The sequence below is a fragment of the Xenopus laevis genome, chromosome 4L, assembly GCF_017654675.1.
Source record: "Xenopus laevis strain J_2021 chromosome 4L, Xenopus_laevis_v10.1, whole genome shotgun sequence".
In the NCBI taxonomy this organism is placed as follows: Eukaryota; Metazoa; Chordata; class Amphibia; order Anura; family Pipidae; genus Xenopus; species Xenopus laevis.
In genome coordinates this window covers 146,133,811-146,161,204 of record NC_054377.1, presented here as the reverse complement: position 1 = coordinate 146,161,204, position 27,394 = coordinate 146,133,811, and the positions used below count along the sequence as shown (strand labels likewise).

Genomic DNA, 27,394 nt, shown 5'->3' with positions numbered 1-27,394 from the left:
TTCCAACCTACAAACCTTCTCAGGATTGGTATCGTGAGCCACCACATGACCAAGAAGCAATATGGCAGCACAGCACATGGGACTGGTAGGACCTCAAAGAAAACAGTCATTGCACAACACAGGTTGAATAATAACAATTGCCGTACCATATAAAATCTCTTTGGGAACGCCAATGACAAACTACTCTGTGCTATTTTGCACCTTAAAGGAAAGTCATATCCCACTTGGGGGTGCCAAATGTTAGGCACCCCCCAGGTGAATGTATTTACTTACCTAATAACCCCGGGCCGGTGCAGTTTTCTGCTGATAGGAGCACTGGCCCAGGGTTATTCCAGCGATCACCACAGAGCAATTCTCTTCCAGCTTCTTCTTACTTCTCGTGGCGAGTATAGAAGAAATTAGTCGACTTTTTAGTTGAAGTACGACTTTTTGCTCTAATGTGCATGCGTCTACCGCGGGAAATTTGAAGAAAGAAATAGCCGGAAGAGGATCGCTCCGTGGTGCTGGCTGGAATAACCCCTGATAACTAATAATGGTCTTTTTCGTTGAAGTTCGACTTTTTGCTCTAATGCGCATGCATCTACCCCAGTTAATTTGAAGGAAGAAAAAGCTGGAAGAGGAATCGTTCCGCGGTGCTCGCTGGAATAACCCCCGGCCGGTGCAGTTTTCTTGGATGGACCAATGGACTAAATACAACATAAAAGGAATAGGGATGCAACGAATCCCCTATTTTGGATCCGGCCAAAACCCCGAATCCTTCGCGAAAGATTCTGACGAATACTGAAATGAATGGTAATTTGCATATGCAAATTAGGAGTGGGAAGGGGAAACCATTTTTTACTTCCTTGTTTTGCGACAAAAAGTAACACAATTTCCCTCCCCACCCCCTAATTTGCATATGCAAATTACGATTCTGATTCGGTTCGGCCGGGCAGAAGGATTCGCCCGAAACCGAATTCTGCAGAAAAAGGCAGAATCGTTGCCGAATCCTGAACCGAATCCTGGATTTGGTGCATCCCAAAAAAGGACAAACTTAAGCAGCTACTACAAACAACTACGGTAATCAAAAATGAACCGTAGACATCCCCGGCGACGTATTCCGTCTCAATCTAGCGAGCGGTGATTGCAGTCGCTGTACAATCTGTGCCAGATGTTTGAGCATCCTTACAGCTGCAGCGGAGCAAAAACCAGATGGCACGGCGTGTTAAGAAAACAGCCTCCAGCAAATGACCCCTAACCACTTACGTAGATAGGAAGCGAATCTCTTCTAGAATGTTCCAGTTTGTTATTGCAATAAAGTGCTTAACGAAAGTGCTAATCATTAAATGTGCGCCGAGACAAGATGGAGCAGAACTGACGTGAATTTGGTAGGGCACTGTTTATTACCATTTAGTTCTGTGTTTTGCAGATGTTAATCCCCATGATGGGAGGTGAAGACACAACAGCAGCCAGACAGGGAATTGGGGTAAACAACCAACTGAAGGAAGCGTTAAATATGAGTTAAAGGGCTGAACTTCCTGTTACCAAACGGCAGAGGTGTATCTTATTGTTTTATCACCCCTAAACTCTGCTCTCCCAACGCATTTCAAACCATTCAGCAGAGAAGATGTTTACTTATATTGATAGATGTTTACTTATATTGAGATTGCTAGTCTTTGTATTCATCTGTGATGCATTCAGTGGTCCATATATAATATATACATGATACATATACAGATGGCTTTTTTGTAAAAAAAAACGATACCCCCTGACTGCCCTCACATATAAATAAAGATATCCCATGCAATAACATTATTAAGCCATTGTGAGCACACATATCACATTACTGAGATGCTAAGGATTTAGGAAGGTATTATCTTGGTCAAGGTCATGTCACTCACCAAAAGGATTACACTGTATTGTTAGACATTCACACTCCAACACATATTCATGCCCACTCCTTTCCACCAACTCTTCCACTCATCCCATAATCTGCAGTTCTTCCCATAGCTCCATGCCTTCTAACCCTTCTATCCAACCATTGCCATATTTGCCTTCTCTACAATCCTTCCCATGTCTCCATGCCCTCTTCAGCTCCTCTCCACTCCTTCACACATCTCTATACCCATTTCTTCTTCTCTCCAATCATTGCCATATCTCCTTCTTCACATATCTCCATACCCTCTTCATATCCTATCCAATTGTTCCCATGTCTCCATGTCCTCTTCACTCCCTCTATATTCCTTCCTATATCTCCATGCCCTCTTCATCTCCTCTCCAGTACTTTCTATGTCTCCATGTCACCTCATCTCCACTCCTTCCCATATCTCTCTACTCTCCATGCCACCTTTCCTTGTCTTCCCATATCCCCATGCCCTCTTTACCTCATCCCCATGCCCTCTTTACCTCCTCTTTACTCCTTCCCCTATTTCCATACCCTCTTCACTTCTTCCCATATCTCAATACCCTCTTCACTTCCCATCCATTCCTTCGTATATTTCCATTTCCTTTTCGTCTCCTCTCCAATCTGCCCCTTATCTCCATGTCACTTTATTTCTACCCCTTTCCTTATCTCTATACCCTATTTGCCACCACTCCATGACTTCCAATGTCTCCAGTGTCGGACTGGGATACCAGGGGCCCACTAAAAAACCTTAGGCTGAGGGCCCACTTTCCAAACTATTATACTTCTTCTCCTCACTCAGCTTCTTTATTCTCCTACTCTCTTTTCTGTACATACTATACTCTATTCTTCCATTATTAAACCTCTTTGTTCCCATAAAGAAATAGGAAATGACCATGAAATAGGCTAACTGATTAAAAGCAAGAGGCCCACTGACACCTGGGCCCACCGGGAGTTTTCCTGGTATCCAGGTGGGCCAGTCCAACACTGAATGTCTCCATGCCTTACCTGCCTCATCTCCACTCCTTCCCATGTCCCCATATCCTCCTCACCTCCTCTCCAATCATTCCCATATCTCAATATCCTCTTTGCCTCCTCTCCAATCCTTCTCATGTCTCCATACCAGCTCCTCCCCTCTCTTTCCCAAGTCTCTGTGCCTAAATGTACTGCAAATGTAGTGTAGTATTTTTGTAGTAAGCTAATTTAGAGGTAACCAAATTCTAAACCAGGAAGAATTCCCTTCTCACTGATCTACAACTACATCCATCCTTCCTGACAGTGTTTGACTCTTGGTTGGATGCTGGGAGTAGCAGATTAACAACAGCTGGGCTACAGGTTTAACATCCCACTCAGCTGCTTCCAAAAGGTGCAGTATTAAGCAGGAATGGAGATAATTAAATAATTTCCAATGAATCAGATTGTTCCCACTAATTGGTACATCATCAATACTGTATGATGGTAATGAATACAAACTGAATAGCAGATCATTTGCAACATTTAGACTGTAAGCTCTTGTGATCCATGCCTCCTGTTTCGTTCTATAACCTTAGTTTGTACCGTAACTGCTTCATTTCTTGGCAAATATGTAGCAGAAGCCAGCGGATGAAGAGACTCGGAAGAGAACCATTTCTGCTACATTGCTTCAGAAATCATCAAAAAAAAAGTATAAGCAAATACTTCTTTCCGTTTACTGCAAATTCCGTTTACATATAACTTTCAAACCACTGAAAATGTGCACTGTACGTATATTTGGAAGTTGCTTAGAAAAATAATTTTCTTTCATTATGCAAAATGAGTGGAGATCCAACGGAATAAGGCAACATTTTTAATGTTTTAACACTGAATCTGAAACAATCCGGTCAGGTCAGTGACAATGTATCATCACCTGGAAACAAGATTAGGGAGTAACAATGAAAATCCTCTGATGTTACTCAGTCCCCAGCCACTGGCTCCCAACTTGCACAACTCACATCAAAACCATCTCCCAGGCGGACAAACAGGAGACTCACAGCTGAAAACTTCTGCTCCAGAGTTAAAAATAACATTATTGAAAGCAGCTGGGAAGAGGTTTATGAAGCGTATTTTGTCATTTCGCACAAATTCCAGCAACAGCTGAGAGACCCAACGTTTCATTGCGAAAGAGGGAGATTTAACGGAGAAAAGGGGGCTCATCCCCTCCCCTCAATGGTCGGGTCAAAGACTTTTTTGGGGATAAATAAAAAAAAAAGAGATTTTAACCCCCCTCTCTGATACCGGTTTGAGACTTAATAAATAAACTGAAGGCACACACAGGTCCGACCTGCAATGTGGAGACTACATTAAGGTCCACTACAGTAAATTTATTGTTCCCAAATACTGTTAGAGCTCTGGGGAGCGCATGAGATATGCAAAGGAACAGGCTTAAAACAGATTAGGTATAAAACGGTTACTTACCGCGGCTAGGAAAATGAGTCACTCAGATTTAGCAGGAATTTGCACATTATCTGTGCCTACAAGAGGATGCCCAAGCGAAAAGGGGAAAAATAGGGGGGTTGGGGGAGATCGTATTCCTCAATCTCTTCCTAATGAGAAAAGTGTGGTGTCTGCAGCAAAGAGTAAAACGCCTGTTGGGGCCCTATGGGGGACTCAGCAAGAGGTGGAGAAAGATTCCTGCCCAGGCTAAAATACTGCCATTTGGAACGGATTCCCTTTCTGGAGGCTTTTAGTGAAGGAGAACGTCAGTTAGGTCATTAGTGAGCAGAATAAAAAAAAAATGCCAACATCCCGCCCACATCTGCCTGAGCCAATAGGTAAAAATCATAAAGCCATAATCCATGAGCCGCTCCCACAATCTAGGCACAAATTAACCCTTGGGTGAGTGGAGCATAAAGACATAAATGTGGATAAAAGCCAATAAATACAGTTGCATTTTGTTCATGATACACAGATGTGCGGAAAGAATTTTGTAGAATTTAAAGAGGAAATCCCTCCCACTCCCGATACTCCAGGTTTCATTTAAATCTATGCAAGATGGCATTGATAGCTTTGTCACGTGCAGGTATTTGCCACAATACCACATTTGACCAGAAACTCTTTTCTATAGGCTACAATAGAACAGCGCCACCCCTTGCCTGCAGCTTATCGAGTCTTCTTAAAGGGATTCTAAATTACTTTGTTTACACTGCAAATAATTAGGGATGCACCGAATCCAGGATTCGGTTCGGGATTCAGCCTTTTTCAACACCGAATCCCCAATAGTGGATTCATTGCATCCCTACAAATAATTCACTCTACCATGTAAAATTTAATTCCTGAACCAGCAAGTGAATATTTTAGTTGTAATATTGGTGTGTAGGTGCATCTCAGGTCATTTTGCCTGGTCATGTGCTTTCAGAAAGAGCCAGCACTTTAGGATGGAACTGCTTTCTGGCAGGCTGTTGTTTCTCCTACTCAAATGTGCCTGGATTTTACTATTGAGTGCTGTTCTTAGATCTACCAGGCAGCTGTTATCTTGTGTTAGGGAGCTGCTATCTGGTTACCTTCCCATTGTTCTCTTGTTAGGCTGCTTGGGGGGGGGGCGATATCACTTCAACTTGCAGTACAGCAGTAAAGAGTGACTGAAGTTTATTAGAGCACAAGTCACGTGACTGGGGGCAGCTGGGAAACTGACAATATGTCTAGCCCCATGTCAGATTTCAAAATTAAATATAAAAAATCTGTTTCTGTTCTTTTGAGAAATGGATTTCAGTGCAGAATTCTGCTGGAGCAGCACTATTAACTGATGCATTTTGAAAAAGGCAGTATCCCTTTAAAAAGGATAGACTTTCACTTTAAACAGAAAATGTGTTTCGTACGGTAATGCACATACATTTAAGAATAGGGAAATTGCTTGTTCGCATTTAAATGAAACTGCCATGTTGTTTAACATGTGACATACACCACCACCAGCATGATGATGGTCACCATATTGGAGTGTGATTCATAGGCTGCAAGCAGTAGCATAACTAGGAGACCAGGGGTCCTGCTGTAAAATTTTCTCCCAAGCCCCCCACTTCAGGACATGCACCGCACAGGTTCTCCTACATATCGGCCTTTATGTTTTACCACTCGCACCCTCCAGTAGTGCAAGTCAGACACTCATGTGTTGGTGCAACTCCAATGCATGTATTAATCTCAGGGCTCTGGGACCTTGCACCTTATGCAGTAGATATAGACGGACCTACCATACAGAAAACCCTGTGACCAATGAGGGGTGGCCCGGGGGATAGGGGAGCCAAGACCAGGTGTCTTGTACAATAGTAGCCTGTTTGGCCACTTTAAATTCAGCACCTGCTACAAACAAGTGAGCAAACAGGTTTCGGGGGGTGGAGCAATGTAGGGACAGTGTATACTGGGTCCCTTAAAGATTTATTTGCAGTGGGGCTTTAGCACACAGTGCATGTATAGATGCAAGTACCTCGGTGCATAGCATTTGAAATTTCAGTACAATTTAGCTTTTTTTGCACTTGCATTAGTAAATGAGCCCTATGCTTTCATGGTAATTATTTTAAGACTGAATAGCAAAATGGTGCAATAGGGATACGAGTGACATGTGGGTTTTCTATTGTACCCCCCAGCCATCTTGACACTCATGTCTGTGGATGATTTGTAGCAGAATACTATTATTTACCAGTACTGATGCTTTCTTTACACCTATTGGCCAGAATGAGATGTTGTGCTCACCGCTAATTTTTAAAACCATTAGGCGGGGGTACAATGAGGCTGTGACCACAAAATAAATATAGACAAATACAAGAGTCCTCTATGTTATAGTTATACAGGAGCAGTGACCAGCTCCATGTTGTAGCTCCCACCCTTCCCAGCTATAGTCAGGTGATCCCACTGGTGTCTAATAAAAGGGCAGCCAAGTTTGGGAGTTTTACTTTGAAAGCAGCAAGTAAGTTGCAGGTAAAACTTAGTCCCTTTGTAAAATGTATAATGAAGCAATAGAATTCTTAATGAATCAGATAAAATTGAGCATAGGACTGGCCAGATATGGGATGACTTTGACGTAGTTGTTCAGCTTAAATATATTGCAATATATGGACAAACAATCCCTGTTTTGTTTAAAGGGTAAGGCATTTTTCAGTAGCAGTATGCACAAAATGCCTCAATGTCCTTATTATATTCATAATGGGTAGAGTGCAGAGGACTCTTGTATTTGTCAGAATAAGATGTTGCTGTAAACACAAAGGCAGATGTTGAACTACAGCCCCCAGCATCCTCTAAGGAGCTCAAACAGCTGTCGTCGCAGGTCAAACCAAATTGTGATTCAGATCTTGGGAAGCCAGTCCATAAATGGCTCTGATTGCTCCTATTCTCAGGCTGCAGGGGGGGGGGGAGAGAATTCCCGCATGAAACTTCCATCATCAGGGTTGGCCAAGTTTGTTTATTTAATTGAATTTCCACATACTGATGGACACACTTGCTCAGTTTCACCTCGTGCATTCTCTTTGCCCTCCTCTACTGTGCAGAACCCAGAGGGGAGTCTTCCTGCTGCCCAGAAGTTCTTTGTTATTGATAATGTATCAAACTATTCATTAGTAATTAGTTGCCCTCTAGTAGAGTCCTGCGAGGAACCAATTTGTTAAACCCGAACCCAACCCGTTCCCCTGCAACCCGGACCCGCAACATGCATACTTACCAGCTTGGAGCCCCGGCCCGCAAGTACGAAGTGCTGTCATTGTAAACCGGAAGTGACATCATTGGAAGTAGGTTTGATTGGGAAAAAAAGGAGTAAAACTCGATATTGAGAAAACCCGCGACCCGAACCGCGTCCAACATACCCGGAGAACCACCGACCCACGTCCATACACGCTCCCAAAACTTCTACCTGCAACCCGCAGGGTACCACAGGTTTTTGTGGGTAACCTGTGGGTACCCACGGATACACAACCCACTGCAGGACTAGTTCATAAGCCTTAAATCTGCAATATAATTACATAGTAAGTTAGGTTGAAAAAAGACACATGTCCATCAATTTCAACCTCTTAAGGGTAGGACTTCATGGACGTTTTTGTCGCGATCCGACGCGCTGCAACAAAACGCCTGCGTCAGATCGAATGCGACGGAAATAAGGTAAGTGGATGCATTGTTGCAGCGTTGTTCCGGTGCGACACGACTGTCGGAAGCAGAGGCAGCGCCTGCATCCGACAGTCGTGTTGCGGCGGATCAACGCTGCAACACCATGCGACATTTCCATTACTTAAATTATTTCCGTCGCATGTGAACTGACGCAGACGTTTTGTTGCAGCGCCTCGGATTGCGACAAAAATGTCCATGTAGTCCTACCCTTAGTGTATATATAACCTGCCTGACTGCCAGTTGATCCAGAGGAAGGTGAAAAAAAAACCGATCATCTGCATCTCGGGCAACATCAGAGCAGTAGTTGCTTTTCTGTTCACTGTGACTCTTAAAACAATGTAGCAGCAGTCAGGCGTCTAGCATTTATTGTTATCTGCTGCTTTTTACTATATTGTTGCAGGAGTCAGAACTAGAATATTAGCAGCCAGACAGATTTTTCAGTAACAATTACATTTACAAATAATCCAAGTGTTGCTGCAATCCTACAATAATGGTAAGGTCTAGGGGGGACGAGGAGACCCGCAGATAATTAATGGTGCAGCTGGAGATACTGGCTATAAATGGTTTTATCATTCATATATTTATTTTTACAGCACATGATCCATCTCATTATCTGACAGTTTTACAGTGGAAATCTCTCCGCTCAGCTCTCTCCAAGGCTGACATGTCCGCTCTGCGCAAGAAAAATTGCCTTGGGCTACAACGCAGTTAGGAATATCATCCACAGCCTCGAAACGCATGGGAATTAGCACGAGGCAAGGCTGCAAAATATCATCTCCGTAATGCAAATGAATCAAGGCCTTGGTCCTCTAAATTGGGGTTACACATATCATGATCATTGCCAACAGTCCCTGATTTCAATGGAGCCTCCCATAAAACGGTTTTTAAAGTGGACCTGTCAACCAGACATAAAAAGCTGTATAATAAACGTCCTTTTCAAATTAAATATGAAATGAAAATTCTTTTTTTTATTCAAGTGTTCATAGCTGTTGTAAACGCATTTAAAAATCTCAGCTGTCAATCAAATATTGCCTCCCCCTCCTCTATGCCTTAGGCATTGAAACGGCACAGGCAATTCCTTTCACTTTCCATTCAGCACTTCCTACATGTCACTGCTCTCCCCACATTCCCCCCGTTCTCTTCACCATTTAATTGTGTAGCCAGTTCATGGGGATGGACATCAGGTCCCCCATTCTGGTGCACAAACAAGACTCTGAGATGATACAAGACTTGTCTTAATAACAGTGTCCACAATATGGCTCCTGCCTGCTTGTTATAATTATGAATTCCCAGACTGCAAAAAACAAGATTCAAATAATTAATACAGTGTAATTAAAGTTAATTTTGCTTGACTAACATAATAAAATAGGATTCTGAATACATTTTTGGGGTGACGGGTCCCCTTTAAAGTGACAAAACACAACAATAAAGTACAAATTAGCTGCTCCAGTGTGTTCTGCACTGCCCACAATTAGTGGCACCTTTATACTATTCCATCTATTGTGGCGCAGATTAATGCAGTAGGTTAGCTTTGCCATAAATATTCATGCATATACAGGTATAGGATCTGTTATCCGGAAACCCGTTATCCAGAAAGCTCCAAATTATGGAAAGGCCATCTACCATAGACTCCATTATAATCAAATAAATCAGCTTTTAAAAAACTATTTCCTTTTTCAGTACCTTGTACTTGATCCCAACTAAGATATAATTAATCCTTATTGGAGGCAAAACAATCCTATTGGGTTTATGTAATGTTTCATTGATGTTTTAGTAGATTTAAGGTATGGAGAGACAAATTACATAAAGATCTGTTATCTGGAAAAGCAAAAGTCCTGAGCATTCTGGATAACAGGTCCCATACCTATACTGAACTTCTGAATTCCACCCTGTTGAAGGCTAAAGCATAACTGCTGGATGGATTTCTGTGCAATATGGGAGATAACTGCTCTCAGTGGCAGCTCCTACCTCCCCCCATTCCCTATGACATCATATCACAGTATTTTTGGCATTTACTGATTGTTCCTCTGTCATTCCATTAACTCCCGGCTACTTGTCCGTGCGTCGGCTCACGGAGAAATGAAGAATTAATGACAAGGACCCTCGGCAGGGAGGCCTAAGAGCTTTGCCTCGGACACTTGTAATTTCTTTTCATCTCTTTGAAGATTAAAGTGGTCCATTTTCACACCTCTGACAGCGCAAATCAGCTGAAAGGGCAAATATATTAAAAATATTGACACCAAAGGGCAGGAGTGATTATACACTAGTTCCTTTCAGTGCAGGCAGCAGCGGGGGGCTCCAAGCTTTGCTTTTGTGCAGTTTAAAGAAACCACCTGAGAAAGGCCATTGAATTAATACTCAGTACAGACTTGTATCTATTTCCCTTCCTCGTCCTGTCCCGTTATCTGTACTCACTTTATCTGCCAGTGCTTGATACGCTAGATGCCCACACAGTGCCAACTATATACACAGACCTGACTGATGAAACAAACATGAGATATACCTCCAACATTATTGTTTATCACTTGTACTCTAAGAACATGTCTCCTTGGCTGTTATATTTAAGGAAGCATAAAGTAGGAATATTACAACTCAGCTGCTCCCCTAAATATGCCTGGACATATATGATTGCAGTACAAATGTGACTCACGAGGAGTTATTGCCAAGCTTGTTTTAATTCCAAATAAAACACCTATACTAAACAGAGTTCAGCAGGAACAGTCCCCTACGTTTGCTCATAGCTTGTACAGAGAGATACAATAAAATTGTGGCAGCATAGGTATTCCCTTGTACTAAGCACAATTCAGCAGGAACAGCACCCTACATTTGCTCATAGTCTGTAAAGAGAGATCCCATAAAACTATGGCAGCATAGGTATTCCCCTGTACTAAGCACAATTCAGCAGGAACAGTCCCCTAAATTTGTTTATAGTCTGTACAGAGAGATCCCATACAACTATGGCAGCATAGGTATTCCCTGTACTAAGCACAATTCAGTAGGAACAGTCCCCTAAGTTTGTTTATAGTCTGTACAGAGAGATCCCATAAAACTATGGCAGCATAGGTATTCCCTGTACTAAGCACAATTCAACAGGAACAGCCCCCTACATTTGCTCATAGTCTGTAAAGAGAGATCCCATAAAACTATGGCAGCATAGGTATTCCTCTGTATTAAGCACAATTCAGCAGGAACAGTCCCTACGTTTGCTCATCGTCTGTACAGAGAGATCCCATACAACTATGGCAGCATAGGTATTCCCTGTACTAAGCACAATTCAGTAGGAACAGTCCCCTAAGTTTGTTTATAGTCTGTACAGAGAGATCCCATACAACTATGGCAGCATAGGTATTCCCTGTACTAAGCACAATTCAACAGGAACAGCCCCCTACATTTGCTCATAGTCTGTAAAGAGAGATCCCATAAAACTATGGCAGCATAGGTATTCCTCTGTATTAAGCACAATTCAGCAGGAACAGTCCCTACGTTTGCTCATCGTCTGTACAGAGAGATCCCATAAAACTATGGCAGCATAGGTATTCCTCTGTACTAAGCACAATTCAGCAGGAACAGCCCCTACGTTTGCTCATAGTCTGTACAGAGAGATCCCATAAAACTATGGCAACCAGGGCCGCCATCAGGGGGGGACAGGGGGGACAAGCGTACCGGGCCCGGGCATGAAGGGGGGCCCGGCAGCGCTGCATTTTTTTGAAGATCCGGGCCCCCCTTACGAGCGCCCGAGCCGTACGTCTTGCCTCTTCAGTGCCGAATGCGGAAGTGCCGAAAAGCCGAAGCCGATGCGACGAAAAGACCCGAAGTCACGGAAAAAGCCGAAGTCACGAAGCGCCGAAAAGACCCGAAGTCACGAAAACAGCCGAAGCCGAAGTCCTGAAGCGGTGAAAAGACCCGAAGTCACGAAAGGAGGCGAAGTTGAAGTACTGAAGCCATGAGTTCAATTCTACTGAACACCAGTTTGTGTTTTTTTTTTTTTTTAATCCCCTGGCCACCAATGTATTATTTTAATATTCTATAGGCCCCTGCCACCAATCTTTTTTTTAAAACTTTTGTTTTTGGGGCCCCAATTTTTTTTTAACTCGTAAGGGGCCCCTGCCACCAGTTTTTTTTTTTTTTCAAAAAAAAATTATTTTTTTTTTAAATTTTTTTTGGGGCCCCAATTTGTTTTTAACTTATAAGGGGGCCCCTGCCGCCAATGTTTTTTTTTTTTTTTCAAAAAAAAATTAATTTTTTTTCAAATTTTTTTTTGGGGCCCCAATTTGTTTTTAACTTATAAGGGGGCCCCTGCCGCCAATGTTTTTTTTTTTTTCAAAAAAAAATTAATTTTTTTTCAAATTTTTTTTTGGGGCCCCAATTTGTTTTTAACTTAGAAGGGGGCCCCTGCCACCAATGTTTGTTTATTTTTTAGTTTTTTTTACATTTTTTTTTGTTGGGGCCCCAAGTTTTTTTTAACAGGGGGCCCCTGCCACCAATGTTTTTAAAAAAAAAAAAAATTTAATTTTTTTTTTTTTGGGGCCCCAATTTTTTTTATAAGGGGGCCCTGACCATCAATAGCTTTTTACAACTTGTGTGGGGGGGGGGGGTTACTTTTTTAGCGCTGATGTCTGTGTGGTCTTTTAACTGCGATGTGGGCGGGATATGGGGCGGAGCTTGGTCGTCAGTGTGGGCGGGGCCCAGGGGGCCCCAAAAATTTTGTTGTACGGGGCCCCGTGATTTCTAATGGCGGCCCTGATGGCAACATAGGTATTCCCTGTACTAAGCACAATTCAGCAGGAACAGTCCCCTAAATGTGCTCATAGTCTGTACAGAGAGATCCCATAAAACTATGGCAGCATAGGTATTCCTCTGTACTAAGCACAATTCAGCAGGAACAGTCCCTACGTTTGCTCATAGTCTGTACAGAGAGATCCCATAAAACTATGGCAGCATAGGTATTCCCCTGTACTAAGCACAATTCAGCAGGAACAGTCCCCTAAGTTTGCTCATAGTCTGTACAGAGAGATCCCATAAAACTATGGCAACATAGGTATTCCCTGTACTAAGCACAATTCAGCAGGAACAGTCCCCTAAATGTGCTCATAGTCTGTACAGAGAGATCCCATAAAACTATGGCAGCATAGATATTCTACACCAGAGGAGGCCTGAAACTGGCTTTTCACCACTGTGTATAATGGAAACCTCAGCTCAATCTCAGGTGCATGTGATTTTTGTCCAAAAAATGGGAACTTCTAGGGATTATTTTTATGTGAGCTGCCCCTTCAACTAGACTAATGGGGGTCATATATTCATTGGGTTTTGGGAATAATATTTCCCTTAACACACACCCCTACTGGTTTGGAGATGACCCAGGTGAGTGTTGCATTAAGGGCATAGCAAGTAAAGCCTTTCATGACAGTCTTTCGTAGCGCTGCACTGCTGGAAATACCAGTGATGTTCTTAATTCTCCAGTATATGTCATTAGCCCGTGGCAGTACCTCTGACGGGAAGAAGCTGAGATAAAAAGGCGACTGCTGCGCGGTTAAATTGGCGGAAGGTTTTATCCCCTTTGAAGACAACTGCTAATCCTCGCTCTTTGGCGGGACGTAACCACCGGTCAATGAGAGTTGAAGTGACTCTTGGCTGACTGTGGGCATGAAACGACTCCTGCACAGAGTTGGGAAATAGTGATGAGCAAATCTGTCCCATTTCACTTTGCCGAAAAATGTGCAAAGCTGCGAAAAAATTAGCGAAACAGCGACAATTTTGTGAAACCCATTGAAGTCAATGGGCATTTTTACACATGATCATTTTTACAATTTTTCTCACTCCAAATGCGTTAAAGTCACAGGCTTTTTTTCTTATGGCGACTTTTTTTGTCCTAATGCATTAGGGCAGAGACACATGCTGAGATTCGCGAAGATTTATTCGCCTGGCAACAAATCGCCTGACTAATCTCCCCAAACGGCCTTCCTATTGGCTAGAATCTAAATCGCTGGTGGAAACTTCCGGCGAGTTTGGAAAACGAAGCGCTCCGAGTGCCATCCTGCCGGCGATTTAGATTCTAGACGGCGGGAAGGCAGTTCAGGGAGATTAATATCCTGAAGAAGATACATACAGATAATATATAGTGCTTTAAGAATACATCAGTTGAAAAAGGAACTTAAATGTTCAGAAAGCTTGCTATAATTTTATTAGTTATCCAATAGAGGTTTCTCCTTTATACCACTTTGTTATTTTTATTTCAAAAGGGTTGCCCTGTAACAAGAATACATATCTATACACATCATTGCTGGATATGTTTGTCTTTTCACACCCTCTTCTACATCAAACAAGCCACCCCTTTCAATGTTTGGGTTTAGCACCCTGGTGCCCCTTTTTGCCACTTTACCCACTATGGTTTTGACTCGGACAGCCTGTTTTTTTGGAGGGCTGCCCGGTAGTGATGTGCGGGCCAACCCGATACTGCGGGTCGGGTGGGTTCGGGTCGAACTTGCACTGCTCCTCGCGGCTACAAATGGCGGCTTCTGACTTCCGGGTTCCGCTTTTATCCTCTTGCCTCGCCCCTTTTGTGACGTCATTGTGACATCGGCGCGGGTCTATAAAAGGACCCCGGAAGCGTGCACATCACTACTGCCCGGGTCAAAACTGCCTGCCCGGTTTTCCAAATTAGGAAAATCAGGCAGGATTCCCTATGATTGACGTGGTGATGTCATGATCCGCCCCAACAGCATCAAGACCTGCCCCCATTGCGGCACGGCCCCACGCCATCCATCACGAATCAACACTATTACCAACTAACACCTACAGTACATATTAATTATCTCCCAGGGCTTCTGCTACTTTGTTTAAGGAGTCAGAACCAGCAGTGCAAAGAATATCAACAGCCAGGGAAGCACTGCTTTCAGGTGACAATATTAGTCTAAGGAAGTCAATGGGTCACAAGCTATGGTACATTTCAATATTTTAAATTCCAGTGCCCCCAATATGCCAAAAATTGTATTGGGGATAGTATAATTTATCTATATAATTGATCCATGATATCACGTTCCTTTGCTATTTCCTACCCCACACAGTGCAGATCACTCTCCTCCAGACTGAGTGGGCAGTTAATAACATACAAGGACATATAAGCCACTGCTGTTACCATGGTGACGGTGGGGTGGGTTGGTGCGCTCCATGCGGGGGCTGTATCAGATGAATTTGTCTCTTCTTCTCAGTGATGTTCCTCTGTATAGAAGCCATCAGCTGGCTGACACTGGGTATAGAAAGACTTCCGACTGAGTTACAGTTAATTTATCTCTCCATTATTCCCAGTGATAAGGACATTGTGCATCGGGCGGTGGTTTGTGTTCCCTCGCTCTGTGCTAACTCCTCGCTCATCATGTGACCAATAGAAAGCCAGAATAATACTATTTAATTACTCTTCACCCTATTTATAAGAAGGGGCAAGGTTGCACGCAATCGGCTGCTCACTAGGAAACGAATACACGTGTGGGTTGCGGTGACTGCAGAATCATTGTACAGGTATGGGACCTGTCATCCAGAATGCTCGGGACCTGGCGTTTTCTGGATAACAGATCTTTCCGTAATTTGTATTTTCCTACAATAAAGGGGTTGTCCACCTTAATGTTAATTTTTAGTTATCGAGTGGCCATTTCTAAGCAGCTTTGTCAACTAGCCTTTAGTGATGGGCAAATAAATTCGCCAGACACGAATTTGCGGCAAAATAAAAATTGGCGTGCGTCAAAATTATTCAGATGCCCATTAACTTTAATGCAATTAAACATAATAGTCGCACGTATGAAAATTGTGAAAATTGACAAGTGTCAAAATTATTTTGCCACCCATTGACTTCAATGCGTTTTGTGAATTTTTCGCCATTTCGCGTACAGATTCGCCGATCACTTCTGGCCTTCAGTTTTGCTTTTTTTTTCTCACAGTTTTTGAATTATTTCCCTTTTTCTTCTTCTGACTCTTTCCAGCTTTCAAATGGGGGTCTCTGACCCCATCTAAAAAACAAATGCTCTGTAAGGCTAAATCAATGCATGGTTGCTACGGTAATGTGGACCCTAGCAACCGGATTGACGAAATTTCAAACTGGAGAGCTGCTGAATAAAAAGCTATATAACTCAAAAACCTTCAGTAATAAAAAAGGAAAGCCGATTGCAATATCCCTCTCTACATCATACTAAAAGTTATCTAAAAAGTACACAACCCCTAAATAAAGGAGGTATATGAATCCAGAACGTCTTTCAGCATCTGCTATCCAGATATCCTAGGAGAGCTTTCCCACAGACCAACCCCAAATCATTATTTCTTTTAGATCTCAAACACAAGAAAAACTTTTTGGGGGGGAGCAACTGGTGAATTAAGGTGGTTCAATATTTTTTAAGCATTGATCTTTAATTATGTCCCATCTGCATAGAGAAATGTTGTGTAAAGATATAATTAGGGGGAACGAAAATAGAATCCGGGCTGGAGAAAGACTAATCACTAAGAAGCTGAGTGCGCAGCCCTCCCACAGCTCCAAAATAGCTTTACCGAAAATGTCAGGACAGTTCCTTTTCCTTTTATCCACATTAGAACAGCCCTTTAAGTTAACGTTAAGTGTTAGTGTGAGAGGGATATTCTGAGACAATTTGCCATTGGCTTGGATTTTTTTTATTATTTGTGGCTTTTGAGTTATTTAGCTTTTTATTCAGCAGCCCTCCAGTTTGCAATTTCAGCAATCTGGTTTCTAGGGTCCAAATTCCCCTAGCAACCATGCACTGATTTGAATAAGAGACTGGAATATGAATAGGAGAGGCCTGAATAGAAAGATGAGCAATAACAATACATTTGTAGCCTTACAGAGCATTTGTTCTTTAGATGGGGTCAGTGACCCCCATATGAAAGTTGGAAAAAGTTATAAGAAGAAGGCCAATAATTAAAGAACTATAAAAAGTAAATAATGAAGACCAATTGAAAAGTTGCTTAGAATTGGCAATATTGATAGGCGAATTTATTTTGTAGGCACGGATTTGCAGCGAATCTCCGCACTTCGCTGGTAGCGAATAATAATTTTGACGCCCATTGACTTCAATGCGGTTTGAAATAATCTATTATTTTCTGGTGAAACGAAACGGGACAGACTCGTCCATCACTTAGGGGCAGATTTATCACTGGTCAAATTTTAAATTTGAAATACTTCGAAATTCGAATTCAAAAAGACCTAATGAAATGAAATCAAAATTTTTTTTTTTGTCCGTATAGGTCGGTTTTCGATCAAATAGGTCGGTTTTCGATCAAATAGGTCGGTTTTTGATTGAATTCCAATCATACGAATCAAAGTAATAGTAAAGTAATAAAATTCAAAATTCACCCCAAAAAAACTTTGATTTTTCAAAGTCCCCCAATTGACTCCAAGTAGGTTTTAGGAGGTCCCTCATAGGCGAAAACAGCAATTCGGCAGGTTTTAGATGGTGAATGGTCAAAATTTTAAAGAGACAGTACATGATACATTTCGAAATTCAAATTTTCTATTTTTTTTCAAATTCAAATCGAATTTGGACTATTCCCTAGTCGAAGTACACAAAAATTAGCTCAAAATTCTAATTTTTTGAATTTATACTTCAACCTTTGATAAATCTTCCCCTAATTGTCAAGTCTATAACATACTAAAATTAACTTAAAGGTGAACCACCTCTTTAAAGATACATTTGAAGATCATATCTAGTTCTAACCAAGTCCCAGCCTGCCTCGTATTTCTCGACTGCTGGGTCTTTTGTTGTCATCAATTGATCCAAGGAGGCAAAGGTTTCCTATAAGTTCTACTAAATGTCTCCACACTCAACTCTACTAGTCAGCTGTCTTATGTGTTGCTTTAACCTGTGTGTTCTTTATATTTAACCGCAGCCGCTGCTCTTTTCACTCTTAAGGGCAGAGACACACTTCGGCTTTCCGAAGTCGCCCAAAGTTTCCTCGTGATGCAACTTCAGAAAACAAACCGTTCTGAGTGCCATCCTGCCGGTGATTTACATTCAAGCCGGCTGGAAGGCAGTTCGGGAAAATTAGTCGCCCGAAGAAGAAGCGATTTGTCGATGGGCGACTTATTTCCCGAAATAGCAGTGTGTCTCTCGGGTTAAAGTCCTGCGCGGGTCCATTTTTTGTAACCCGTACCCGCAACCTGCAATCTGATACCCGACCTGCAAGTACCTTATCCGCAACCCAGATCCGCGACCCGCTGACCATCAAGAATCAGGAAGTGCTGTCATTGTAAACTGGAAGTGACATCATCGGAAGTAGGTGTGATCAGAAAAAAAGGAATAAAAATCGCTATTGAGAAGACCCGTGGCCCGACCCACAAACCCACAGAACCGCCGACCCACACTTCTACTTCTTCCCGCAACCCGCAGGGTACCGCCGGTTTTGCGGGTAACCCGCGGGTACTCGACCCGCTGCAGGACTCTATCTCGGATCTCCTTCAGTTTCAGCTCTGAGTGCAAGTGAGACTTTAGCCGATATTAAAAAATGACAGAACAATCTATTGCTTGGCCAAATGAACAAAGCAACGGGGGACTAAGACTCTGCCAGGCAGTTAAAACATAACAAGCAGGAGCCACTCGCTTACAATTATTTTTTGTCATCATAAAGAACATCAATTATAGGGAAAAGTAGAGTTTTTGAAAGGCACCCAAGGTAGAAGAGAGACGTGTACCTTGCCATTTCCAAACAAACACACAAAGCCGAGTCAATTTACTACAAATTTAGAGTCGGGATGAGTCACTATTGTTATACAAAGGCTGTGCTGAAGATTTAGATGGTGGGCTGACTCACTGCAGCGCTGCGGGCGCATCTATTCAAACGCACTCGCATTAACATGAAATCACAGAGCCAGAGGGAGACTCGCATTTATATGGGCCCAGTCTCTCCTCCTGTCCAATACCTGCACTTATTTGGCACATTTGTGTTTTGAACTTTTGTTTTCACACAATGGATATTTGATTTGTGCAGAACAAATACATCTAATTATAAAATATTTGTGATGGCAAATACAATCTATTTTGCACCTAGTCAGTGGTATAACGAGATTTTACTGGGCCCCACAGCAAATTATTTTTCAGGACCCCAAAATGTCTAGACGTTAACCTGTTTTACCAATATTTATTGAAATTGTATATGAATTGGGGCCTCATGGGGCCCCTAAACCTCCTGGGACCCCCAGCAGCTGCAGGGTCTGCTTCCTCTATAATTACACCCTTGCACCTAATTTCCTTAAATAGGGAAACCTCTAATTATTGATGCATTGGTGATTATACATATAACCAGGCATATAGTTTCATAGCTTATTAGGTTTCAAAAAAGACAATACTACATCAAAGTGAACCCTTCAAATAACCCCCAGTGAATATAAACAGATATGGGACCTCTTATCCAGAAAGATTTGGACATGGGGGTTTCTGGATAATGGATCTTTCCGTAATTTGGATCAACCTTAAAGGGGTTGTTCCTCTTCTTAATGAATAAAGAAGAGAAAGAAAAGTTGCTTAGAATTAACAATTCTGTAACATACTAAAAGATAACTTAAATGTGAACCACCCCTACTACTAGAAAATCATATAAACATTAAATAAACCCAATAGGCTGGTTTTGCTTCCAATAAGGATTAATTATATCTTAGTTGGGATCAAGTACAAGCTACTGTTTTATTAAAATGGAAATTTTTGGATTATTTTAATAAAATGTAGTCTATGGGACGGCCTTTCTATAATTCAGGGATTTCTGAATAACGGGTTTCCGGATAACGGATCCCATACCTGGATTTAAATACACAGGTATTGGACCTGTTCTGCAGAATGCTCAAGACCGGGAGTTTTCTGGAAACATGTTTCCATAATTTGGATTTTATTACCGTAATTCTACAAAAAAATCATTTAAACATTAAACACACCCAATGGGCTGGTTTTGCTTTTAATAATTATTAGTTATATCTTAGTTTGGATCAAGTACAAGGTACAGGTATGGGATCCATAAACCTGAAACCTGTTATCAAGAAAGCCCCAAATTACAGAACGGCCAGCTCCCATAGACCCAATTGTCTCCAAATAATCAACATTTTTAAAAAATGATTTCCCTTTTCTCTGTAATAATAAAACAGTCCCTTGTACTTGATCCCGACTAAGATATAATTAATTCTTATTGGAAGCACCGCCCGACATCTATTTCCGCTCCTGAAACTTCTACCTGCAACCCGCAGGGTACAGAAGGTTTTTGCGGGTTTTCAACCCGCTGTAGGACTCCAATCTGAGCCCACATGGCTATTCTCTCTCTCTTTTATGTGTAGCAAATAATTTCCTATGAACAGCAGGTCACACAAAGCAGCCCCTGGATGAACCTCCATATAATTAAGTAAAAATGTTTTAGAAAAGAAAAGAAGAGGTTTTATTACTAAATATGGCGCTATTATCCTGCAGAAATTGGAAAATGTGCCCCAGATATTATAATTAATGTTATAATAATGAATGTTACAAAGAAAACCTGCAGACTAAACACAAGCGGATTATGCACAAGTTCCCCTTGACTTCCCTAAGCCCCAAGCTCAGACTGTCGCTCTACCAGGCACTGCCTCTGAACATAGCGTGACAAGTCCTGGATAGAATTAATAGTAATGGATATAAACGATAATAACGATATAGTCAGAATAATGATTTGTGTTGGAAAAACGAAAAAAAAAATACTGAAAGCCCTTTTTCTTATGACTCTTTCCATCTTACAAATAGGGATGACTGAACCCATCAAAAAAAACACACACTCTAAAAGGCTGCCAATTTGTTGTTATTGCTACTCCTCGTTCTATTCACGGCCTCTCCTATTCATATTCCAGTCACTTATTCCATTCGATGCATGGTTGCTAGGGTAATTTGGACCCTAGCAACCAGATGGCTGAAATTACAAACTGGAGAGCTGCTGAATAAAAAGCAAAATAAATCCACAAATAATAAAAAACGAAAACCAATTGCAAATTGTCTCAGAATATCACTCTCTACATCATCATTAGGGGCAAATTCATCAAGGGTCGAATATCGAGGGTTAATTAACCCTCGATATTCAACTGGGAATGAAAATCCTTCGACTTCGAATATCGAAGTCGAAGGATTTTGCGCAAATACTTCGATCGAACGATCGAAGGAATAATCGTTCGATCGAACGGTTAAATCCTTCGAATCCAACGATCGAAGGATTATCCTTCGACCAAAAAAACGTAGCCAAGTCTATGGGGACCTTCCCCATAGGCTAACATTGGGTTCGGTAGCTTTTAGGTGGCGAACTAGGGGGTCGAAGTTTTTTCTTAAAGAGACAGTACTTCGACTATCGAATGGTCGAATAGTCGAACGATTTTTAGTTCGAATAGTTCAATTCGAAGTCATAGTCGTAGTCGAAGGTCAAAGTAGCCCATTCGATGGTCGAAGTAGCCAAAAAAACACTTCGAAATTCGAAGTTTTTTTTCTTCTATTCCTTCACTCGAAGTTAATGAATCGGCCCCTAAATGTTCATTTAAAGGTGAACAACCCCTTTAAGTTCTGGGAATTGTAATAAAAATGTATATTATTGAAGCCATTTTCTAAAGGGTAATTTATAAACACTGGGCAAATTTGTACCTGGGCAGTTACCCATAGCAACCAATCAGATGTTTGCTTTCTTCATCTCCTTGCAGCTCACTGAAAAAAATCTAATCACTCATTGGTTGCTATGGGTAACTGCCCAGGTACAAATTTGCCCAGTGTTTATAAATAAGTAAAGTGCAGCGCCACAATTGATGAGGCCCTGCAGTTTATGCCTGGCATAGGCATAAAAAGATAACATTGGCCTGGAAACACATATGAAGACCTCAATGGGCATTTATAACAAGCTGACCTTTACGCTGAGCAAATATTCGCACTTCTCCACCTCTGTAACAAGCTCCCCCCTGATCATTAATCATTATATGTCTTTATGTTCCTGCTCTGCTACAGAAATATCCATAATCTGTGCGCTATTTCCTAATCAGAACTGCAGTGCCAGACAGGAAGGAAACAGTTACACGGACACAAAAACAAACTTTCTGAAAATATAAATCAAATCAATCAATCAAGTTAAAGGAGAAGAAAAGGTTAAAACTAAGTAAGCTTTATCAGAAAGGTCTATATAAATACACCATTAAACCCTCAAAGTAATGCTGCTCTGAGTCCTCTGTCAAAAGAAACACCACATTTCTTTCCTTCTATTGTGTACTCATGGGCTTCTGTATCAGACTTCCTGTTTTCAGCTTAAACCTCCAGGGCTAGGGCTTGAGCATGCTCAGTTTGCTCCTCTTCCCCTCCCCTTCCTGCTGTAATCTGAGCCCAGAGCTATGAATGAGCAGAGAGAGACTTAGGCAGGAAGCAATGTCACACCAAGCTAATATGGCAGCTGCTATCCTAAACAAACAGAGAGCTTCTAGAGCTCAGGTATGGTAAAGTATTCTGCAGAATAAATATAGCATTAAATATAGCATTCTAGCTTGCACTATTGTGGCTAATCTATTGGCAATAAAATGCCTCCGTAGATTTTCTTCTCCTCAAATGAAAGAAATGGACACCCCAGTCCAACACTGGGCCCGTGTATGGCCACCTTAACTACACAGCGTTTATGATCTCTGCTACTACCACATACAGCACTACATCGCTCACTCACTTAATTCTGATCTTGCCCACTCCCACACCTTGTGTCTTATTCCCTTCCCTTTAGATTGTAAGCTCTTTTTGCACAGGGCCTTTCTCACCTCTTGTACTGGTATTGGTTGTGATGTATGTAATTCATGTGATTTAGTTGTATAAACACATTTACTTTACAGCCCTGCGAAATATGATGGCGCGATATAAATAAATGTTAATAATAAATAATAATAATACTACAAGTGTTGCTTTATTGTCTGTAGTGATCCACAGGTTGTACAATTGGCCAACTTGACCGGCCCACTTTATTATTTATAAACCTTTAACTGACCCAATCTCTGATGCCCACCCTAGACCCATCAAAGGGTTTAAACCCTCCAGTCACACTGGTTTTGGGCTGCACCACTACTGCACAGTCAAGAGCTGAATAAGAGGTAGGTCACTGAGCTTTTCAATGCTTTTTTTGGGATCCCGTTACATGGAGGGCCCATTATAGTCTCCCCAACTCAGACTGGTAAAGAGAACTTTAGATATGAAGGATAATTGAAACTGAAGTAATGATATAATCTATATCACAAGGCGATGCTCATGAGTCATCTTGTTCTGTTCGAGCAGGAACACCATGCAACGACAGCCAGTACTGGGCACAATTTCTGCTTTTTTTTCACAAATAAAGAAAAAAAAAATCATCCTGTGATCATCTTGACAGAGCTATATAAATAAATGATGATGATGATGATTATCATCATTGCTAAAAAAACTAATATTTTCCATCAAGCTGTGCAAAACATACCTAACTGAGTGGAATAATTGGGCAGAGGATTTCAGAGATCTTTGTTTCCGACCAGAATTGTTATCTGTGCAACAGAAGGAGCAATTGATGCTCCGGAGAGAAGCTGACCTATAAAAAACCGTCTGTGTATCCTCAAAACAGCGAGCAGGTTGGGAAGAAAATGAAGCCTGTGTAACAGATGAAGGAGCCCAGTCAGTAGATGAGAGAAATATGATGGCTGGTGACCTTTGTTCTTCTCTGGAGATGCTGGGATTTAATAATTGTCTCGAAACTTGGGCTGCAGTTGTCGGTATTTTCAGTTATTTCTCATCAGGAAGGTGTAAGATTAGCTCTAAATCTTCCCAAACATGTGAAACTACAATTCCCAGGATTTCCAGGCAGCAGTATCTCTATTAAGAATCTAATTTATCCAGGTCATGATATACAGTATCTACTAGAATTAAGTCAAAGGAAAATAGACATTCAGAGGGTTATTTATTAAAAAAAAATAGTAAAAAATGTTACTATAAAATCTGAATTTTTAGTGGGAAACAAACCTAGAATTTTTGTGATTTATTTTTCCCCCGAGGCTGCTAAAAGTCCAAATACAAATACACTCCATCTCCAAGCTGTTGGCATCCTGTAAAAGTCAATGGCAAAGGTCCCATTTCGGCCAAAACCCCTACATTTTTAGAGTTTTTTTTCCGGAACCGATTTTATCGAGTTTTTTTCAATGATAAATAAGGTCAAATTGTGGGTTCTAGTTTGGTCTGACTTTTTTTACGTAAATATAATTTTGATAAATAACTACCTGAGTTTTTCATAAAAACGTTCCACCTCTCATCCAAATGGCTTCTTAAGTTCAACTCAAGTGGTAGGGAATTAGGTTTCTTTCCTAATTATTAAGGAGGGGGTTCACCTTTCAATTAACTTTTAGTATGTTATAGAATGGCCAATTTTTTGCATCTTTTCAGTTGGTCTTCATATTTTATTAATTATAGTTTTTTTTAATTAGTTGCCTTCTTCTGATGATTTTTTTCCAGCTTTCAAATGAGCCTTCAGCCAAAAAAAAAAAAACGATTGCACTTTGAGGCTACAATTTTATTGTTGTTGTTACTTTTTATTACTCGTCTTTCTATTCAGTAGCTCTTCTATTCAGATTCTAGTTTATCGTTCAAACCATTGCCTCGTTGCTAGGGTAATTTGGACCCCAGCAACCAGATAGCGGCTAAAATTGCACCTGTTGAATTTATTCGCCCATCACTGATCATAGTCTATGTATATAAATGTGGTATTCAGTGTAATAACTGTCTGCTCAATTTTAGCTTGTTGCACCACGTTGCATTTGGGTTCAACAGTTGCGTCACATCAAATGGCATATCTCCTACGTGCAGAACGGCAGATATTTTAAAATCTGTTCATTTTATTATCCTACTTATAGGAAGCAATTCATGTACGTCACCTTTGAATTACCGCCCCCACAGTGACTCTACAGAATCCAGGATTTGGAAGGGATTCATAGTTTAGAAAGAAACCACTCCCCTGCTGCATGTTTACTTGAAGACTGTAAATGTAAAACCTCAAAAACCTTTGCTCTTCTGAGCAATTTTGCAATTTACAATATTTTTTTTTTCACGAACAGCGGATGGCATTGTTATTTTAAATTGATGAAGAATGTTGATGGACGGCGTTTCCTTTAAAAGAGAACTGTAGTAGGTGTTAATCGTAAGTAAATATTTTTGGCAAATTTGTTTTGTTATTCTCTCACAGTCAGCCATCCTGCACAGAGTCACCAAAATGACTATTATTCTTTCTATAGCATTTACATGTTCTGCTGTTTATTACAGAGATTATACATCATTCCCTTCAGCCCCTGTCCCAGTTCAGCACTGAGGCATTGCTACAGAACCCCCACTCTGATTCCTCAGTTTATGGGACCTCAGGGGCGTAACTATAGAGGAAGCAGACCCTGCGGTTGCAGGGGGGCCCAGGAGTGTAGGGGGCCCAGTGAGACCCTAATTAATTAGCAATTTTAATATATCTTGGTAAAATAGGCCAACTTATAAATATTTTGGGGCCCTAAATTGAATTTGCTATGGGGCCCAGTAACAACTAGTTACGCCACTGTGGGACCTCCTACCCCGACTCCAACTCCCAGTGGTGTAACTATAGAGGAAGCAGACCCAGCAGTCGCAGGGAGTCCTGGGGAAAAGGGGGGCCTGTCTGCTTCCTCTATAGCCAACAAGAACACCCCCCCCTTTTTACCTGCAGAGCGTGTCGGCATGGGACGGAGTCTGGGTGTTTAAGTGGGCGGAGTCTAGTTGGGGAGTGGGCAGAGTCCTGGTGGGAAGTGGGTGGAGGCAGGAAGTAGGCAGGAAGATGGGGATCAGAGTGCGCTGGGCCCATCTGAAGATTTTTTTGAAGGGAGGCCCAGCGCACTCTAGTTACGCCACTGCCAATTCCTTTTATATACTAATGCAGTGCTGTCCAACTTCTGTGGTACAGAGGGCAGGAATTTTTATGGTCTACATGGTGGAGGGCTGATAATGGAAGCCAGTGTTAGCCACTCCCTGTTTTTAGCCCACACCCTGTTTAAAACACACCTATGTTGCCACAAGACCATATCCACATTAATAGCACACCAAAAAAACAAATGGTTGGTGCTCACTGCAGGGATATAATTTATCACTCATTTGTGAAAAAGTTAAGTCATATTAAGACATACCCTTAAATCCATGTACCTCCTCCTCCTGTGGATAACATAGCACCCTCCAGAACATGATTAAACACCTTAGGGGCACCTAACAATAATTTACAAATGCTAACAAACCCCCAGAACTAATACCAGGCTTATGTTCCACAGGCAGAGCTGGGCACACACAGGGAAGGCAGAACAGAGCAGGAGACAGGGAAACCTATCAGGACCAGTCTAATATGTACTACATACAGTGACAAAGTGCAGGTGCTCATTAGCATTTTGTATAAAGTGTGAACAGGTGAACAATGTGGGCAGTTTCAGTCTGGGTCTCAGGTGTGAACAGTACAGGGGCTTTAGGATGTGAACAATAGAGGTGTCACAGGTGAGAACAATGCAGGGGATTACAGTGTGATTTTGAGGTTTAAACAATGCAGGGGCCAGTTAATCTCTGTAGTGATACATTTTAAAGTTTACACATGGTAAACAGACACAGCAGGCAGACATTCATGTAGCCTGCGGGCCACCAGTTGGAGTGCCCATTACGAATGTATTTCCCATGACCACAACATACAAGGCATTTTATCACTGCCAAAGCTCAGCAATTGTAAAGCTAAATGAAGAGGGTGTCTGCTTTTATGAGCAAACTAAAGAACTACTGGTGCACTGCCCTATTGACCATCCAAGCTTGTCACTGCCAACAGTAAAATAACGGAACCATACTGGTTTTTATTCAAAGCAGTTTCATTTCATTAGGATCCAGTACATTTTTACCAACTCCAACTCCAGGTACCCAAAATTGCTTTCTACTTCACCACCAACTCCACAACTCCGACTCCATAGTTTTGGTGGGGTTTACAATCTAAGGCAGAGCCGGGCCAGACCGGCCAGGCTCCCTAGGCATCCTGGCTGGCGCGCATGCGCAGAAGCATCAAACGGTGTGCACGCATACACGGAAGCGCAAGTAGACGATATGAGAGGGGACCAGACAAAGGGGTAGGAGACAGAGCAGGTACGTGCCTGGCACCCCCCAACTTTGCATCCTAGGCAGGTTCCTATTCTGCCTACCCCTAGTTCCAGCTCTGATCTAAGGTCCCTTTTGCACTGACACACACTGGGGTCAGTTTTATGAGAAGTAAGTTAACATGTCTGTCGGTTTTGGGGGTGCGGGAGGAAACCAGATTACCAGGAGGAAAGTCTAACTGTGAGTGTGTGAATGTGGTATTTGTGCCCATTACTGTTGCCAATCACAGTGCAGACACTTCCAAGTGCAGCGAATC

General features: G+C 41.8%; 1 protein-coding gene across 2 annotated transcripts in view; it reads right to left on the bottom strand.

The window, feature by feature from the left end:
* The window catches only part of prickle2.L (prickle planar cell polarity protein 2 L homeolog), a 236,137-nt gene that overhangs the window by 123,074 nt on the left and 85,669 nt on the right, over window positions 1–27,394 (bottom strand). Inside the window, exon 1 of one of the 2 annotated variants that reach the window (XM_018259212.2) lies at window positions 4,316–4,600. The exons of the other annotated variant lie outside the window; for it this stretch is intronic. The gene's annotated coding sequence lies outside the window, so the exon portion shown is untranslated. Of the gene's footprint in view, window positions 1–4,315; window positions 4,601–27,394 lie in introns of those variants that run through there. 2 annotated transcript variants of the gene reach the window in all.